The sequence below is a fragment of the Mchenga conophoros genome, linkage group LG3 (genome assembly GCF_057382185.1).
Source record: "Mchenga conophoros isolate Kocher_MC1m ecotype Shallow Benthic linkage group LG3, M_conophoros_male_GT1.1, whole genome shotgun sequence".
NCBI classification, from domain to species: domain Eukaryota; kingdom Metazoa; phylum Chordata; class Actinopteri; order Cichliformes; family Cichlidae; genus Mchenga; species Mchenga conophoros.
In genome coordinates, this window is record NC_140528.1 from 79196996 (window position 1) to 79216813 (window position 19818).

Sequence of the window (19818 nt, forward strand, 5' to 3'; positions counted from 1 at the left end):
CAAAATGACTGTGAATGCAGCATGATTTGTAGCGTAGATGGCATATGTGCTCAGGCTTTTCCAGGCTGTGGGCGTCAAAGATGTTCACAGTTCGGTAATTGGGAAAGTACCAAAGTTGCATCACAGCATTTACTCCTCAGACCTTTTTCTTGATGGTGAAATCTTTTGACACCAATGAATGGATTTTCTCTGTGCAGAATCTTTGCTTTTTAATATGGATGTTGGAGTGGATGACCCTTTTTCACAACTAAATTCAATTTGAAAGCAGCTGTACAAAGGACAAAGAGCAGAAGTGTGCAGGCTTCTTTTCCATAAAGACAAAATCCATTTCTGTGGGTTTTATTGTAGCACACTCAAGTGCAAAGAGAGTCAAGGGCAGTTGGGGTAAAGACCACAAGTGACGAGAGAACTAGAAACATCAGTTACAGAGCTTGCATAAAATCAACTGCAAGCAAATAGGAATTAATAACTGCCAAATCGTCATTCCTCATCCTCTTTCCTCACTAACAAACACCTTTATTTTTACCATCACCAATTCTAATGAATACACTTCTAATCAGCATAAAATAACATTATAGGGGCGTCATTATTTTATTTCCTATGTATTTTTTATAGGTGGAATAACCAGAATTAGAAGAATAATTTACTAGAACCTACCTGTGACCTCACTGTGTGACCTGACAGGTTTTTTTAAAATATCATATTTAACAAATTGTAAGTACTTTAGCCTTGGGCTGGGCGTCACTTCTGAGGTCCTTCTTTGAAGCAGGCTCTTCACTAAATATTTAGGCCACAGGGCTGATGATATAAATAGAGATGTTTTCTCTCCAGTAAAGCCTGCCAGGCTGTGCTTCACTCTATTACACGGTTTGGGAGTTGGGAATTCATTTCAAAAGGCTGAGAGGTCCTTATTAATATAAATTCAACCACACACGCTTTCTTGTATTTGGTCATAATAGCAGCTGCATGTACTAATTCCTAGTGTTTATTTGGAGTTTGGCATAAATACAGCAGAATTCCCGCATCACACTGTCACAAAAAAGAGGAAATCATTGCCAAGGATATTTATCTTTTACTGAGCGCATTGTTCAAAAGTATGTGCTAAGATCTTTGGTTACGTTTCAGAAGTCTGTACTTTGGCTACGGCGTTTATGCTTTGTATGTTTAATACAATAACATAGCACTTTATTTATGAAGCACATAAAAATATTGCTAGACAAAAAAAACCCAAAGCAAACAAACATAAAAGAGAAACACAGGCCATAAAGTCAAAGATAAAGGCACAAATAAGAGCTGTAGAAGTTAACAGTATTAAGGTACATAAAAAGTGTATTAAAGAAGCCTGCCTAACATGCGTTGTCAAATTTTGGAGCCACAGCAGCAAAAGCTCATTCAGTAGCAGGAGATGTGATCAGGATAAGTTTCCATTGTACTCCATGCATCAAACCTCGACAAAGTTTACTGTTAGCACATTGTCTTTCACTTTTTTGACTTGAGAGCATAGAAATCTGAGGACATATATTCCAGTTTACTGCTTTGCCACAGTCTCATCTCCTCACTTCTTTTGTTGACTGTAGTCAGGTGTAGTCAGGCCCAGGCCACAGGGCGGGGTCTTTCCCTGCCTTACATGTACTGATGCTACCATCTCCCGGTTGGGTAGCAGCCCCTCCTACGCCTGCTGTTCCAGCCCTGGTCAGAGGGCCCGGTGGCGCCTGTGTCCGGCAGCCTCGCCTCTGTCAGTGCGCCCCAGGGCAGCTGTGGCTACAATGTAGCTTGCTATCACCAGTGTGTGAATGTGTGTGTGAATGGGTGGATGACTGAATGTAGTGTAAAGCGCTTTGGGGTCCTATGGACTAGAAAAGCGCTATACAAATGCAGGCCATTAGCACGAAGATTGCCTCTATATCAAGTTCAGGCTTTCTAGCCATGATCCAAATTAATTGTGGCAAGAATCTAATGCAGCACTGAGAAACTCGTCTTTGTTTTTGCAGCCCGATCACCCTTATCTGATCGCTGTTTTATTTTTTCAACTTAACATAAATGTTATTTTTTTATTCCATGCTCAAATTGTTTGTCAGTATGCATAATCACGGTGTAATTTAGGATGAGCTACAAAAATCCTCTTGAGAATGTTACAAATAATGATTTTTATCTGTGTATGCTTCATGTGCATCTTACCAGCACATTATGTCTTGAATTCAAATCCATACCAGTGTTCATTGCAGCCAGAAAAACCGGCCTCTGCGTCCTTTTCATCCCAGTTCATACCAGATGTACCTGTCTGAGATTCCCAAGTGGAACCGAAATTAAGGGGAGAGATTTTTAAGTAATTCCAGGACAAATGGAAAGTGAGGAGCTTTTTAATGTTCCAGTTTTTGTTTTAGATTGCAGTTGGATTTGCTGCAGTTTTAGTTGTGCTTAAAGATTGCAAAATATGACTGGATAGCAAATGAATCACAATAGGGTGGCCAGAGAAAAGTTGGACTCCACAGTAGAGCACAGTGTGTTCAGGTCATTATTATCCATCTATATCTGCATTTTGCTGGGTTCTTAAAACCCCCTGTGTGCTATTTTCCATTCATCCATACATTGGCTTAACTCAGCTGAAATTGATGCTAGCTCATTCCCCTCTTGCTACTGTGTCATCTCCACTCTCCTCCTGCTTCCAAATGGCTGCTTGTTTTCCGGCTGCACGGTCTGTCTGTTCAGTCATGTTGGGAGACACTTGCTAAGGCTGGAGATGATGAGGAGGAAAAGAAACGTAATAGTCGAAGCGTTGAAGAGAGTTTGGCACAGTTTGGTTTAGTGTAGATGGGACAAAGAGTCCAACAGATGCTTCCAGTCTGATTACTTTTGACAGCCTGTATGAAGGAGTCAGCTGGGTATCTGTATGGTTAAACACGCAAGGGGGGAGTTTTTCAAGGCTCTGAAAAACTCTGGATTATATGTGGATGTTGACAAAATATGCATTGTAGTTGCTTTCTTGTCTTATTTAACTTTAGTCAAGTTTGGTATGATATGTGTAACGTTGCTGTCATGCACGATATTATCAGTCTTTTTTTTTTTATATATGGGGACATATACGGATGGTTTGACTCCAGTTTATTAAGAGTCTAAAGCCCACATAGCAACAGCATTAGTGGATTTTGCTTTGGGCATAATTTAGCAGCTGCTTATGGAAATGTACTCTCCAGCTCTTTCTCTGTTTGTAAATTACTAAAATAATGTATGCAAGCTTATTTTAAGATAAGATAAGATAAGATAGAACTTTATTAATCCCTCGGGTGGGTTCCTCTGGGAAATTCGATTTCCAAAAAAGCACAGCACCGACAGAAGTTACAGAGTTATACACACACACATATATATAAATACAGAGACAATATAAATAAAATATACGAAGGGGATAAATAGAATAAATAGGAATAAAAATAAAAATACAAGTGAATCGCACATTTCAAGTATTGAGTCTATTTCACCGTTGACTATTTACAAAAGTATTGCACAAAAGGTATTGCACAGTGAGGTGAAGAGGCACTACAGCTTAGTTGTTCCCTCCTTTGTCCTCCTGTTTCCCCTCCCTCTCCCCTCCAGGGAGGAGTTAAACAGTCTGATGGCGTGTGGGACAAAGGAGTTTTTAAGTCTGTTAGTTCTTGTCTTTGGGAGAAGCAACCTGTCACTGAACAGACTCTTCTGATTGTTTATGGCCGTGTGCAGAGGATGCCTGGCATTGTCCATAATGTCCATCAGTTTCTTTAATGTCCTTTTCTCTGCCACTGTCACCAGAGTGTCCAGCTTCATGCCGACCACAGAGCCAGCCCTCCTGATCAGTTTCTCCAGCCTGGATGAGTCCTTCTTTGCTGTGCTGCTCCCCCAGCACACCACAGCATAGAAAAGTACTCCAGCAACCACCGACTGGTAAAACATCCTCAGGAGCTTCCTGCAGATGTTAAAAGACCTCAGCCTCCTGAGGAAGTACAGTCGGCTTTGGGCTTTTTTATACAGGTGCTCTGTGTTGCATGACCAGTCCAGTTTATTGTCCACCCACAGCCCGAGGTACTTGTACTTGTTGACCACCTCCACCTCCTCCCCCTCTATCTGAACCGGCAGTGGACCTGCTCTAGACCTCCCAAAGTCCACAACCAGTTCCTTAGTCTTTGAGGTGTTGAGTTGCAGGTGGTTTGTGTGACTCCATGCGACAAAGTTCCTCACCAGACTTCTGTACTCCTCTTCCTGATCATCCCAGATACACCCCATGATGGCTGTGTCGTCTGCAAACTTCTGAATGTGGCATAATTCAGAGTTGTAGCAGAAGTCAGAGGTGTACAGGGTGAAGAGAAGAGGGGACAGCACAGTTCCCTGTGGTGCTCCTGTGCTGCTGACCACTGTGTCAGTCGTGATGTCCTTCAGCCTGACGTACTGTGGTCTGTCGGTGAGGTAGTCGGAGATCCAAGCCACCAGGCAGGGGTCCACCTCCATCCTGTTCAGTTTTTCTTGAAGCATACAGGGCCGGATGGTATTAAAGGCACTGGAAAAGTCAAGAAACAGGATCCTGACCGTGCCTTTTCCCCCATCCAGGAACTCTCCCGTTTGGAAAACATTTAAATTATCAATCACACCTATTGGAGCCTAATCTCTGCGTGAGCTCTCAATTTAAATTCCCTCAAAAATGAAATAAACAAACAAGAAGGCAAACAGATTAATAAATAAACACATCAACATATAAATGGATAATTATCTCTGCAGCTCATTAGCATGTCGCACCCCCACCCAGTCCCCATCTTTTCTATTAATCCAGGGTTAGGAAAGGTGATGAACTATCTTTACCCCTGTTGCTTTACCAATGCACACTTATCCCCTTCTCTGTATTCCTTACCCATCCTCTCCATTCTCTCCCATTCCTTCCTACTCTGGGTGTGCTTTTACCAAACCCCACACTGATAGTGCTTGATTAAAATGAAGGTCAGTGAAAAGAGCAGAAGTATGAAAAATCCTAATGGGGAATGGGCTGATCTACACACACACGCATAACAACATACCTGTGTGAGCGTGGAATCACTCAGAGACAGCCACAGCAGGTGCTATCACGGAAACTGATGGGGTGGTGCAAGGGCGCCACGAGTCCTTTTCAAGTGTCCAATTAGTGCCTGACACAGATGTCTTTTCTACAAAAGCAAGCCTATTATAGCTCGGGGGCAGTTTGAGGGTTTGAGAAGGGATGAGTGGATGTTGCATGCCTGTGTTGGGCGAGATTGTCTTTCAAGAGGCATCTCTGCTTGATAAGAATCATACGGTACATTGCATGTATTCACGTTAAAAGTTGATATGGGAATATGCATGGACATTGTATTATTCTGTGTTCTGAAACAGGATTGGTTACTTCTCAAAGCATGAGATTGGGATTGAAGCTTCCATCATTTTGATTAGCTATAATTCTTTATGGAAAAACATTGTGTTAAAACTCAATGAAGACCTTCTTGTTAGTTTAGCTTATTTCTGACCGTCTGGGAGACTTTGTTGTATTGCTGATGGACGCTTCTGCTGCTACCACCAGTAAAAAATGTGATGAAAGTCTTTGTTCTCACGAAATAGCCAAAAAGTCGAATGTCTTTCCCTGGAGGCTCTTTCGGTTGCTATCGAGCGCTGCACTGGTCATAGGTGTTGAACAGTTAGGAAAAATAAAGTTAAAAATGTAGTAAAGTTGCATTTGAGAAAGAGGAGCAGAGTTGTGGTAAGTTGCCTTGGGAATTCACCAGCAGGGGCTGTTATGCTTTGTTAACTAAGTATTGGCTGAAAAGAATACTACACTGTAAAAAAAAATTGTAATATAAAAGTTTTTTACTGTGTATTTTACAGTTTTGTACTGTTCTTCTAGAATATCATTAAATTCACATATATAGACTGATTTTACATTTCAAATGTAAATTAACGTAAAATCACTGTAAATGTAATAAAACATAATTTTCTTGTTTTTTAAATGTATTTGTCTGTACATATGCATATTTAGATTGTTAAAATACATTCACAAATGCATCATAATTTCACAAATATGTGTCCGTTATTTGAAAGATTGAACTGTTAAATTCAAATGTAATGCTATGGAGAAATATAAAATGATTCGTATCTTAACTTTAGGAATTTTTTTCCTAACACCCACTCTCCCCAGCAGTTGTGGGTAATTACACTGTGTGTCTGACACTGGAGGAGCATCGTAGTTTCTGAACAAAAGTAAATGTTAATGCTGCTCTCACTGATTATGTATATAGTAGTAGGTTAAAGCATTTTGAGCACGTTCTGTACACTGTTTAAAAAACAAATCCTAGAAAAACAGTAATATTCTGGCAGCTGAGGCACCAAAATAATACCATGAAATACCAGAAAATAACTTTCCCATGAAAATACGGTTATTTTCAGTAATGACAATACAGTTTGTTGCCCTAATTTTACATGGGATTTTGCCTTTTTCAAGTGCTTTTAAACATTAAATTAGGAACAATTTAATGTGATTAAACAAAGAAATTACCTATAAACAAGGTCAATGAATGCGGCAATATGAATAATAATACTTAAATGTACAGAAATATACAGTTAACAGTTGGTTTAAATAATAATGGATTGCATGCCCTGGGACAGACTGACAGAGGCGAGGCTGCCATATCACACCATCGGCCCCTCTGGCCATCACCAGTAGGTGAAGTGTCTTGACCAAGGACACAACGACCGAGAGTGTCCGAGCCGGGGCTCGAACCGGCAACCTTCTGATTACAAGATGAACTGCCAACTCTTGAGCCACGATCGCCCTAAATAGCAATAATAGTAATAATTATTTGATGTCAACAGAGTTTATAGGAATCATGTTATATATTTCTCCATAGCATTACATTTGAATTAAACAGTTCAATGCTTCACATAACGGACACATATTTGTGCAATCATGATACATTTGTGAAAGTATTTTAACAATCTAAATATGCACATGTACAGACAGATACATTTAAAAAACAAGGAAATTGTTTTATTACATTACAGTGATTTTACATTAATTTACATTTGAAATGTAAAATCACAGTCCATATATGTATATTTTATACTTTTTCTTACAGTGCATATATCTGAATATGTAGTATCTACTTCAGGCTAAATATATCTTTCACTTCATTTGAGTTGCAGCCGCATTCACTGTCAGGTTTGGCAGTTTCACATTTCGAACGCTGATGCACCGCACACCGTGTCTCTAGGTTACACACGGAGAAGGAACATTCACTGCATTCCGATGCCTGATCTTGGCTTCATGGTGTTGCCCACACATATTGTACGCAAGCGTACGTGCACAGTCAGGCTGGAGGTTAGATCATAATTTGCAGGCAACTTGACTGACTGAGCTCCTGTCCACAGATCAATGAAACACCATGTCTCTCCAGGCTCTCGGCTCATTCAGTTTCTTCTCCAGCAGCTTGTTTACAGTTCCATCTTCTTTTACCTGTCTCTCTAATGGCTGTTTTTCTTTTTCCTCCCATTGGCTAAAAAGGAGATTAAAATTTAGACTTTGATAATGCTGAAAAGGTCACAAATGGAGAAAAAATTAGACTTTTATAAAACCGCATTAGTAAAATCAGTCTACTTATAACTCCAAGACTAATCTGGAAAAGAAAAACAAACTGTTTTGCTACTTCTGCAAGTGAAATATTTGCACCAAAGAAAATGTGCCAACACCGACAGATCAAGTGAGCAGCAGTGAAAAGGACTTGAAGTACTGAGGAACCACGTTAGTGCTGGGACATATCCCATAAGCAAAATGTTTTTTTAACTAATTCTAGTAAAATATGGACTTGCAAAATCATTTCATAACACCAGATGGCATATACATTTGCTTTACAAAGTCTACCAACCAGCAGCCCAGCTGGGATCACTCATTATAACCGTATAAGTAATCACCATTGATCTGGTTTTAGCTTGTGATTCTCTTCGGGAAAGTGTGTGTTTATACACATATTTATTCCAGGGCCATCAGTAATGTAAACTGCATATCATTCATTTCATTTCCTATTCAACATCTGCCTCAAAAATTAAAAACCAGGCTAGGCTTCTGGCATAAAAATTAACAGATATTTTTTTCCTTCCAGTTGTAAAGCCATTGCGCAGTTAACCTCAACGTCCTTGACAGTGAAGATTGTCATGCTGCTCCAGCCGCACTCCGGCAGTTAAACCCTGTATGCCACGTCTCTTCTCTCAGTTAAATCAGCTACAGAACAGGATCCAGCTAAGACTTAACCTTGAATATCCCCAATGTACGCACTTACCCTGGGAGAACTATTATCAGCACACTGTGCACCACTTCAGTGGGGTGAACTTCAAACTGCCTTGAAAAGCTTTATTATCTGTTTTTTGTTTGTTTTGTTTTAAATAATAATTAATAATTGCATTGATTTCTTTGTTATTGCATTTTTGTTTTTGTCTGACTGGGTCCTTGTAAATGTTTCAGTGCTCTTTTAAATAAAGATTTTATCATCTAAATGAGAATAAATGCAAATTTAAAGTGAATTATGTCACTGGAACCTTTCTTCTGCAGAAGGTCCCATTGTGGCAATGTTGGAGGGAGATTTAAATGGCAGCTGTCATAAAACGTTACCAAGAAGAAGCACAAGAGGACACTACAGTTAAGTCCTCTACTAACATACATTAAAGGAAGGAAATGCCTTTTTTCATCACCTATTTAACATAAGCCAGAGTTTTGCATTATGCAGAGCAAAAGAACAGCTTTCCCAGTAAGACTCTACTCACTCATTTCCAAGATGGAGCAGCTAGTCACATACAGGCTGAATTACTTGAATATTGGATTTGCCAGAATGCACGGTAGACTAATAGCATACATTATAATGGAGTATTCCCATGATATTGCTGTTCATTTGTTTGTGATATAGTCAGGTTGGAACCCTCCATGCAGAACCTCATCTCCCACACGTAAGTTATTACTCTAAGCGGATGCAGCCAATTTAGTCTCTGTTGTTCTCATCCCCGCGCATTTCCAGATGCATGCACTCACCCAGGCATAGTAATAAATGTCGGCTAAAGTTAAAGGTGCTATTAATTTAGAAAACTGGTATATAAATGGGTTTTTTGGCCTTGTATACCACCTACATTTTCTACTGTTTATTTTAAAGCCAGAGGCACAAATATATACAAGTACACTGACACAGTGTTCTGCATTGGAACCTTTGATGCAAATTAGAATTTATTGGCAGTTTTGATCTGTAGGAGGTATAATAGCATTAGCCCTATTCCCCAGCCTACCAGTACTTGCTGTGGTGCTGCTAGATAATGGTTGTTAAAAATGGCCCTTTTAACCAGGCAGAGGTGTTATGTGTTTTGATAAAGGCAGCAGAGGAAAATGGAGAATGTAGTTATGTGTGTGAAATGGATTCGCCCTTTGAGCTTTGCATTAAAGGGGCCTAGAACATTTGGAAAGGCAAATATTTCCTCCGTGCCAGGGTTTTATCCTTCATTAGCCGTAATTCACATTAGCAGCAGCATCTAAGGAAGTTATTTCTTGGTGACAAATTCCTTTTTGGAAAATATATTTTTGCATGGTTTTTTTGTACATTTGTCCTCGCCCAGGTCCAATTTTAAATATGTTCCGGGGCTTCTGCCAGGATCCAGCCAGCACAGGTTCATCTCAGATCAGCGGTTTTTTGTTGTCAAATATTTTTCTGTTATGCTCCAGACACCAACAGTTAAATTGAGGGGAAAAAGTAAACCTGAAACACAAAATCAGAGAAAAAAGATCCAACTTTGCTCTCGCTGCGTTTGGCACCAATATAGCTGTCATTTCTTTTTGTCCTTCTCCTCTGATAGGTCTTCTTTTCTGTCTCTCCCACCAGTGCTCCGATGGTTTCAAACCTCAGGATAAAACCTGGTTATTCCTCTTGTCAAAAAAAAAAAAAAATAGAAAAAGAATCCCCAGAAGGTGTTTTGTCACGATGAGCCAGTCAAATTAAGTGTCCCTGTGGTTAACAGGGCTGTTGATCAATTCAAATTTAAGTATACTGTTTTTGAACAGAACCTCTACTTGAACTTAAAATTTAACAAGCACTTTTAGCTGTTAAGTAGTGTCTTGCTGAAGACGTTCGATAAATAGCTTTAAAACATGTCTATAGTTAGACAGCATGCAGAAAAATGTACACACTATAAATATATGAATATGAAGTACAGGCACACAGTGCTCAAACAGGAGGAAATGTGTTCAGAATTAAATATATGCACTGTGATAAGCAGTGTTTCTGTTACCTACCAGGTCACATTGCCTAAGTGGATATTTGTTTTGGCCTTTCTATGAAGTGTGAATGCCGACATTAAATGTCAGGGAACTAAGAAACTATTTGCTCCAATGAATCTTCTGCTAATATACTCACGCAGCCACTCTGCCTTTGAATGTTTCTTCCAGTCCACTGCTTTGCCTGAGGGTTTTAGGCCCTTGTGGTCCTCACGTAATTGATAAGAAGAGTTCGGGCATTCGATTTTTTTCCTCACCTTCCCCATTCCTGCCTCACTTCAAAGGCAGCCATTTTGCAAATGCACCCACGTACAGTAGAGTCCCGCCCCAAGCTGCACCCCTCTTTCACTGTGTGTCTCTTCCACATTCCACCAGCTCTCACCCCTTGTTCGCACACTTACCCTTTAACGCTAAACTTTGCTGTCTAACCTTTGCGGACCGCCAGAGCGCAAAGACAAATGTTTCCCATTGAAATGAGAATTGATTTTCCCAATGGCCTCTGCAATCAGCAGTTTGTACATTTTCATTTTGATAAAAAAGTGGTGAGGGGCATCGCTGCAGTAATGATTGTCCCTGCGGGGAACTGAAGGGCACTCGGGGAGAAGAGGGCTGAAGTGGCAGAGAGGGGATTGGTAGTGACCACAATGTTGTTAGAAGGGTTGGGTTCAAGCCGCAATCGGACTTCCTAGTGTGTGCATTTCTGACATTCTGTAGTCCGCTACATCAGACGTGAGCAGTATGAAAGCTTTACATTTCAAAACTCCGTAGAGAACAGTTGCTTTGTAGAAAAACAGCAAGTAACACTTGACTATTTATACATTTATCTATCCTGGTCCGGCCACTAACATGTAGCTCATTGGAGAACATTAATGAAGAGGACAAAAAAGGAGCAGAGAAATCTGAAAATGATCAAAACAAAAATCATATTTGTGAGAGTTTGGTTTTAGTGATTGGAGATCAGACGGGAGATAAACTTAATAGAGATGAGTGGCAAGGTAAAGGTCACATTCTGATGTACCAAGCCGAAGGCTGGCATGATCCCCTGCCAGCAGTTAGCAATCGCTTTCACCTGACTTCCCCGTTCTTCTGGCTTCTACTTCACTCATGCTGCCTGTCTTGTCGTCCCCATCGTGACTCAAACATCTGCGTTGCTGCTTTTTGATGCAGAAAAAGAAGCCCCAAACTTGATCTCAGATCACAGTTTAACCATAGCGCACCGCATTTGACGCAAAGTATAAGACTTCATGAATAAGTACTCTTTTATCTATAAAATCAAACCTAAAAATAACACCATTTTTAAATAACCTGGAACTGACAGTTCCATCATATCGCCCCCTGCCTGATGCTTCTATATTTACTGTCTCTCGCCATTTAAAGAAGCAAACAAAAACATCTTTTAAAGTTTATGCATGCAACATCATTACACGAATGTAATAAATCCAATGGATTGGACACTTTTATTGGCCCTCAGTGCAGCTAATTTAATTTAAAGTGCCATCTATATGCTAGTGGCAAACCTGCGCCTCCTACACATTGACGTCTGTTTAATCTGGGGAGAGGTGCAGTCAGAGGTTTGTGCCACTGCTATAGAAGGATACAGAAAAGAATGATTTATCATGACTGATGCTAAGACCTGCCGCTTCAGGTACTACACCCTTTTGGGAATCTGTTTCATTTTGAGGATATTATTTGCCCTCAGTTTAGTGTTGGCAATTATGCTACACTCCAGCCTTCACTATTTCCAACTTCCCTGTTGGCTTGGAGTAAATTACATACTTTTTCCTTCCATCTTCCTTTTGCGAGTATGAAGGTGTCTTTATGAATTAAATAGTGGAAATACGCATCTATCCTTAGTCGGATAAAGTCACACACATGTAAATGTAATTTAACAGAAATTAAAAATATATAGATGGTAAATGGACTGGTTCTTATATAGCACTTTTCTACTCTCCTGGAATACTCAAAGCGCTCTATACACACCCATTTGCACAAGCACTATTATCTATACGGTGAGTGCTTACTAACTATCATTCAAACACATTCATTTGGGGTTAGCATCTTGCCCAAGGATATTTGTCATGCAAACTGGGGGAGCCAGGGATCGAACCATCAACCCGCCGATCAGCAGTTTACCTGCTTTACCTCCTGAGCTACAATCACCCACAGTTACAGGCATGCATCAAAACTAGGCAGTGTGTTCTGCAAAAGCACACTAACAAAGCCAAAGTCAGGTGGATTAAGATACACGATATGCGCTGTTATCACTTTTTCTGGACAATCTCAGTGTTGAAGCATTCACACTTTTCTCTAGTTCACTGATTCCCATGAACTACGTTGCAATTACTTGAGATCAGAAAGTATAAATTTAAAATTTCAAGGCAGGGATTGCTTAGACAGCAATGGAGTGCATGTGTTGGAAGTGTGTATGTGTCTGTGTGTGTCTCTCTTAGCGCTGTTGAAAAGTGAGAGTTGGGGATCTGCTACCTCTTAGCCTTTTTATCCCTTGACATTTCCTTCACACTGGCCCAGTTTGCTTTTTCTCCTGAATATGAAGAGACACTGACAGAAAGGTTCAATGTTCTCCTTTTCCTGCTGTATTACCAGCTTAATTCCCCCACTCTCACTACAAAATGAGCTCCTTTATGGCCTTTGTAATTCTAAGCTTTACCCAGATCTATCACACTTGGAAAAATGGTGAGGACTCACCCCTGTGGCTTAATGCGGTGTATATCTGTTGGTAGGCTGGACTGCTTAGACTAATTGAAGCTCAGCATGGTGTTTGATAAACAAGCTGTTCCCACTACTGCATGCAACTAATAGAATCTTCTCAGTGGAATTAATAATGGCACGATAATTTAGTCCATGTGTGTCACTTCGAAAGGAATTGGGTGAGGGAGATAAGAGTTGCAAAAAGAAGATAAATTCTAAACATAATAATTGCATTAATATTAAACATGGAAACTGTAGACTATTTTTATTGCGGATGCATCATTAATGGCACCTTCGCTGAAAGCATTAGTCTAATGTAACACTTTATATGATGGATGTCTGTTTGTTTCATGTTCAAAGCATGATGGGATGATTTCACGCAATGTAAACACGATGGTTTTGTTTAGCTGTGTGTTTCCCCTTTAAGAACTGCTGTTTGCAGTCATAGTGTAGCTTTAAGTGGCTGCTGTCAAGTAGCTAGTTGGTTACAGACTGCTAAGTGCCACTTCACAGATTATTCAGTGTCTGCAGTAGAGTTGCCCTGTAGCAAAGTGCAGGATAAGAGTAAAACACAATAAAAACCTGTAGCAAATGGATACATCTATTCTCAGTGTAAGGAAGAGGACTCCCTTACTGCATTTATTTATATTGTATTGTCTGTATAGCACTTTAGAGCACACCTTTCACTTTATTAAAAGCACCTTATCAAGCACTTTATGAGCATTGCACTTTAAGCATGGATTTGCACACAAGCAGTTTAAATATTTATTGTCTATTTATTGGGAATTTTAAAATCAGTTGGTAGCCTTATTTCAGATCCTGCACAGCTGCTCCTCGTCAAGGAATGTGGTGGTTGTCTGTCAGGAGAGAAGAATGGTGATTGAGATTGTGATTAAGGTTTACCAATAAGGAAAACTAATGCAAATGTGTGTGTGAAATCTAGGGAAAAGTGTTGCAAATAAGTGTTTGTAAGTTAATGATTACTCACCTTTCTTGCCTGTGTCCTCTTCAAGGTGTTTGGGCAAATGTTTCCCTGGGGGTCCAGACACCATTTAAAGGTTCCGGGAGAGACCATTGGTAACGAGAGTGTGGTGAATCTTTTTGTGCTTGGGTTTCTGGGTTTTTATAATATTGGGTTTGGTGTAACATTAAAGTGTGAAGTATTTATTAATATGTAAATGTGAAAATGTATTTATGTATTTATTTATTCTTATTGATATATTGTATACTGTGGTGGAAGGTTGGGATTTAAGAATTTACCTGAGAGTGGAATAATGGTTAAGTCTGTGACAGCTGAACATATTTAAGGCTGCCAGTTGTCATTAGAGGATGGATTTTTGTGCTGTGAAGAAGCTCGACAAGTTAATTGTTTTAAGGAGAGCCATAGAGCAAATAAATACTTTGTTCCACTACACTTGCCTTGGTCTGTCTCACTGTGTTTCCAGCCGCTAAGGGCTGCCCTGTTACACTCAGGCTGGCAGTGAGCGTGTTTGCCGGGTTATTGCGAATATGCTGTCAGTGAAAGACCGAAGGCTGTCATTCACATTTGATTGAAGCTGACATTTTGTTGACATTCACCCTGTCGCCCTTTCTTGATACGCGAATCAAGCCTGCTTTGCTTGTCGGATGGCTTCCATTAGTTGGGCGTTTAGGTGTATTAGAGCAGCTCCCTGGTGGATTACAGTGTTGATAGTCTGTCAGTCTCTTGCACTCTAATGCCAGCCTTCAAAGATTCCTCCTCTTTGTCTTTGTTTATCATTTGCTCACTGATTGAAAGCCTTGATTGGCGACTCCGCAAGATTCATCTGTAAGCAGTCATCGAGAACCTCAAGTATGCGACTGCCAATTCCAACCTTTATTCTACATGATCGTATGTGAGATTGGATTTAAATGGGTGTTACCTGTGCTGCTAAGTTGTGTCATGATGATTGATGTGTGCACATTATTTCAAGTCAAACTGATTAATAGCTAATTTTACCAAAAGGATGTCTGCAGCAGGGCAGCACAGTGATATCCAAAGATATGCATGGAGGTCAGGTTAATGTGTCATTCTTAATTGGCCGTAGGTCTGAATGTGATAGTGATAGTATATTTCTCAAACAGAAATGTATACACAGCCGGGACCATAAATTACCCTTTATCCCTGTGACAGGCCAGCGACCTGACCTGGTGTTCCCTGCCTCTCACCCTTTGGCAGCTGGGGTAGGGTCCACCCTGCATGCAGCAGTAATTCTTCAACACTCTACTAACTGGTATAGCAGGAAACAAATGTAAAGGGCAGATTTATTGGCAGATTTGTTGGCAGCTAGCCATTACATTTGCACCAGTAACCGATTCGGCAATGCTAGACAAGGTATGTGATGTCCATCACAGCTGGCAAGGAGGCCCAGCAGTGTTTCAACAGTATTTTTGAAAATCCAATGTTTCAATCTAATGTTTCATCCATCAGACCTCACTGAGAATACGACTGCTGTATCTGTAGCACAGACTGCCAACTAGATCAAAGTTTATCCCTTGATGCAATGTAAAGGATACTTCACTATGAAGCAACAGATGCTTGAGAAATTCAGCTTTCATCTGATTCTGGTACAGAAATAGTTCCTTTTACTTGTTTTACCTCTCTTTCAGGAGCTATATTTACAATTAGACACAATAATTCAGGGATATTTATAGCAGCTCATCATGACTATGAGTATGAAGAAGAGCAAGGAACAAATGCACTGCAATGACCCAATTTGTTTGAAGATGGAAATTAATTCAGTCTTAAGCAATTCTGGTTGAGTGACAGGCCTGCGGAGAGGCCTTGATTTCCCCACAGTGCATTCACTCCCGTCTTTAAGCTAACCTCATACATAAAAAGACCACCAGTTAGGAGTTAGTCAGGGCTTCCCACCGTCCTGGATTATGGTTCCTTAATTGAGTGTACTGGAGGTCACTGCACTTACTCTGTCTCTGCAGGGGGGGGGGGGGGTTTATTTGGAAGCAGCCTTGCCAACAGAAGGTGATGACTTGCTAATAGCTGCCAGCTACAGGCAAAATTGCCTGTCAATTAAGGTAATTGGGCACATAAGCCATTTTTTTGCACTGTCACTTTATCCACATTTGTACAAAAAGTAAAAATGCCGTTGAAGTTCACCTGACACGATGGGTGATGGAATAGCTCCCAGCCAGAGATGAATTTCAGCTGTTATTTTAGCCGCTTCACCATTTTCCACAGAATATCTCCTCTGCACTAGTCGTTGATAACGCTTTAATAGCAAATTGCACACATTTCATAGTAATAGTTGATGCTTTTCAGTTCATGGATTGGTGCAATGCACGGCAATGTATTCAACTCTTGCAGTGTCTTCAGCACACCTGTAATTCCCCAGTTTATCTACATATTTGTTCTCCTTTCTTACTTAGTTAAATTAGAAGGGTTAGCTGTCACCTGGATTCTGATATTTCTGTTTCACTCACAGCTCTTTCCGCATTCAGTTTCTGCTTATGAACTTGCATGTCTGTTACCCACTGGTGACACCAATCACGTTAGGTCTAGCAATCACAGAGTGAGGCTACTGAGGGGAAGCCGAGAATAGCACCGCGATCAATAGGCAAGCACTGAAATTCAGGAGGCGGAAGAAAATGCATAGCAAATGTAACTTAGCTTTGGAGTGCCACGAGACACAGAAGCAGAAAAGCAGCGGTATTTGAGCTCCTCCATACATTATTACACAGGTGTAGTCTATACTGTAGACAATAAACAGCACACTGAAATTTTTGCCAAAGGTAAGAACAAGTGTTGGCTTAACACTGACTGGAAGTGAATACATTTTCATAACAGAATTTCTAAATCAAAAGCAAGCGAGACTTCCACTTTAGACCTGAAGGGAGTCTGGGCCCTTGTAAGAAAGAGGAAAGAGAGGGACTCTTCCCTTAAGCCGTACTTTACCTCCATAGCTCCCATAAACCAGGAATGTTCCAGCATACAAAAAATGAAATTGATTTACAAATGGGGGAAACTGTAAAACTGGTAGCTCTCAGCTGTGTATAAGTGTGTACATAAAATCTAGTGGGCGCCTGGCCACAGAGTTCGAAGGCGCATAAAAGCGCATTGTTGAGCTGAGCTGTTGAGAGTCCAGTCACCTCCCTCACTGTCCTCACCTCCTGCCCCCATGTTCTACTTCCATATCTCACCTCTTGTGTCTCCATTTTTGCTGTTCTCTCACTTTCATCTGGCAGCTACTTTTATTTACTATGCGTCTTTTTTTTCCTTGTTTTTTGCATGGGCCTGACCCACGAGTGTGTCAGCTCCTGATTGAAGCCTTCAATTTTTTAGCCAATTGCAACACGGTTCTGGGCAAAGTCTCCCTTCAACTACTGCCACTGACTCAACTCTGACGCTGCCTGGTGAATTATTCACGAGTGACCTCTCTCTTCCCCTTGGGTAGAGACCTGCAGAGCTGCTTTTCTTCTAAACGTGATTATTTTATGCTTTAAGGTGGCAAACAAAGCTGTAGCTAATGCACTCGCCATTGCACATTCATTCAGTTTGAGCTCCCACTGGGGATTTATGTTTCTTTCATTAGCCCAGCCTAGCAAACACAAAGCTTAAACTTATGGCATTAAAATAATTCATGAGGTCACCTAGATGGAGCTTCGAGTGTGGTTACCAGGCAGTAACGCATGTTAGCCGGTGTCGTAAGGCTCAAAGGGGAGACAAAGCCAAAACATAAACGATCCAAGAACAGCTCTTGGGGTGTAGGAGGTGATGGGGAAAAATAGCATGAAAAGGATATTTCGCACAGAGCTTTATAAAAGCACTACCTGGAGATTAGAAATAAAGGCAAAGTTCTCTGTAACCTCTGCGGGGGATGGCTACCACGGGAGGCTTTGTCTATAATGTCTGCTTATTATTTAAAGCCAAATCAGTCCTGGTATAGAGACAATATCAGCAGCACTTTTAAGTAGCAGTACGTAGGTGACATGGTGGTCGATGTTCACTGAGGGCTGATATAGAGATGTGTGGTGTCTGGATTTACCATTAAAGTCAATAACCAGCATGACATACTGCACAGTGCAACCTTTGTATTGCAAACCAAAGAGGCAGGCTTTTCACTTTCCCTTGGGCTCGACCGCTGTGCCTGTTATGCTGAAGAAACACAAGTACACAAACACTCGCACAGTCAGACATGGACGACTGCATCCACCCACCACGTAGTGTGCTCAGTTTGTCGCTCTCTGTAGCGCATAGAACAGGCCCACACATTTCTACTATGGCTTGCTATAACATCAGTTTTACTTTTGCAGATGAGTTATAACCAAAGTACAGATCGCATCCATTCTATTTAATTAAATAACACAGTAAAAGAGTTAATAAGGACTCGCATCGCAGCGGAAGCTGTGTAAAAAGTCTTCAGTTGTCTTCAGTATATTTCCTGGTCTTGCAAATTACTGTGTAGACAGATGATCTTTTAATGTTTGGATTAACTTGGATTAAGCTAAGCTTTGCTGTTGGTGCTACTGGAGCCACACAGTTAAACAGGTACTTTTTTTTAATATTAATTCATTTATCTTTTTTTATTTTGATAAAACGGAGTTCAAGTTAGGATTTAGTTTTTCACACCTGCAGATTTAGCCACCATGTTTATCTCAGGATTTGGCAGCAAAACAAATTCTGTCCACAGGTGTCTTCCTTATTAGAAAAATGCGCCTACCAACCGGCCCGTCTGGTATTGATGTATGTGTGTGTTTATGGCTGAACTCTATGCGATTGTGCAGGATGTGCTTTGTATTCTAACCCAAAAATATAATTTATGGGCGCAGCCTTTGACCTACTTAGAAGAGAAACTTGCAAAGGAAGCTACAATAAAGCAAAACCTCATCCAGCCAGTTCCAAATCTTTCTCCACTAACTCCACCTGTGTTTAGTGAACTGTTCATTATGCAGCTCCTATTTTTCTCACTAGACACCAATCAAAACACTTAGCTAGCACTGATTTTCTGGCCACCACAGCTGTCCACTGTCATCACCAGTATTGACTGGGTTATTAGCTTCCCCTGACTGATGCCATCACGGCTGTAAATGATTATTGGATTGCTGTAGAGACAAATGATGCAGTGTAGCCACAGCTGCATGCGTATGTTCTATTGACATCCAGACATTGGAAAACAAGGTAAAAGGAAAAGGTGAAAGAGTGTATCCAGTAGCAGTTTGTCAGTGTCTAAATGTGTGTTTTTCATTGCCCTAGAAACCCCTAAAATGCAGCGAATCCTGATCAACTGTGAGGTTGTATATTAATAGATTTGTGGCATGTCTGGTAATAAAAAAGAAGATACTTGCCTTTTTGTCATTTTTATTTCTCTTTAAAGACCTTCTGTCCTCTGCTCATAAGGACATTGTGGTTCCCCAAGGCAAAGACTTCCGTGTCTGTCAGTGCGTTAAATGGAAGTGGAGACGGAGAAGAGAGCACTCGGTAATTTGGCTGAGGTCATCCTGTTGTTGTCCACAGTGTAGGTACACGGCAGATGGGCTCAGCCCCTTGGTGAAATTAGCAAAGCAGTTGTCCTTGGTGACATCGACTGTCTTTCACTGACTCAGGCCTCTTTTTTTTGGCTTGTAGTGTACAGTAGAGTACTGGTTGAACAACAAATGTTTTTGATGAAGCAAATATATATATCAAAATGAAGAATAAAAAAGACATTGAATTTAAATGTAACAATTCGTTCTACTGTATCTTTTTGTAATAAATAAGATCTGCAAAAATGCAGTGTACTTTTTCCTTTCGTGATCCCACTCTCCAGTCTGCAGCCTACCTCCTTTGTTTTCCTTAAGCGCTCTGCCCACTTCATCTCCTCTACCAT

At 40.6% G+C, this 19818-nt stretch overlaps 1 protein-coding gene across 6 annotated transcripts in view; it reads left to right on the plus strand.

The window, feature by feature from the left end:
- nrxn2b (neurexin 2b) overlaps positions 1 to 19818 on the plus strand; it is a 707860-nt gene that overhangs the window by 517500 nt on the left and 170542 nt on the right. The window lies entirely within an intron of this gene.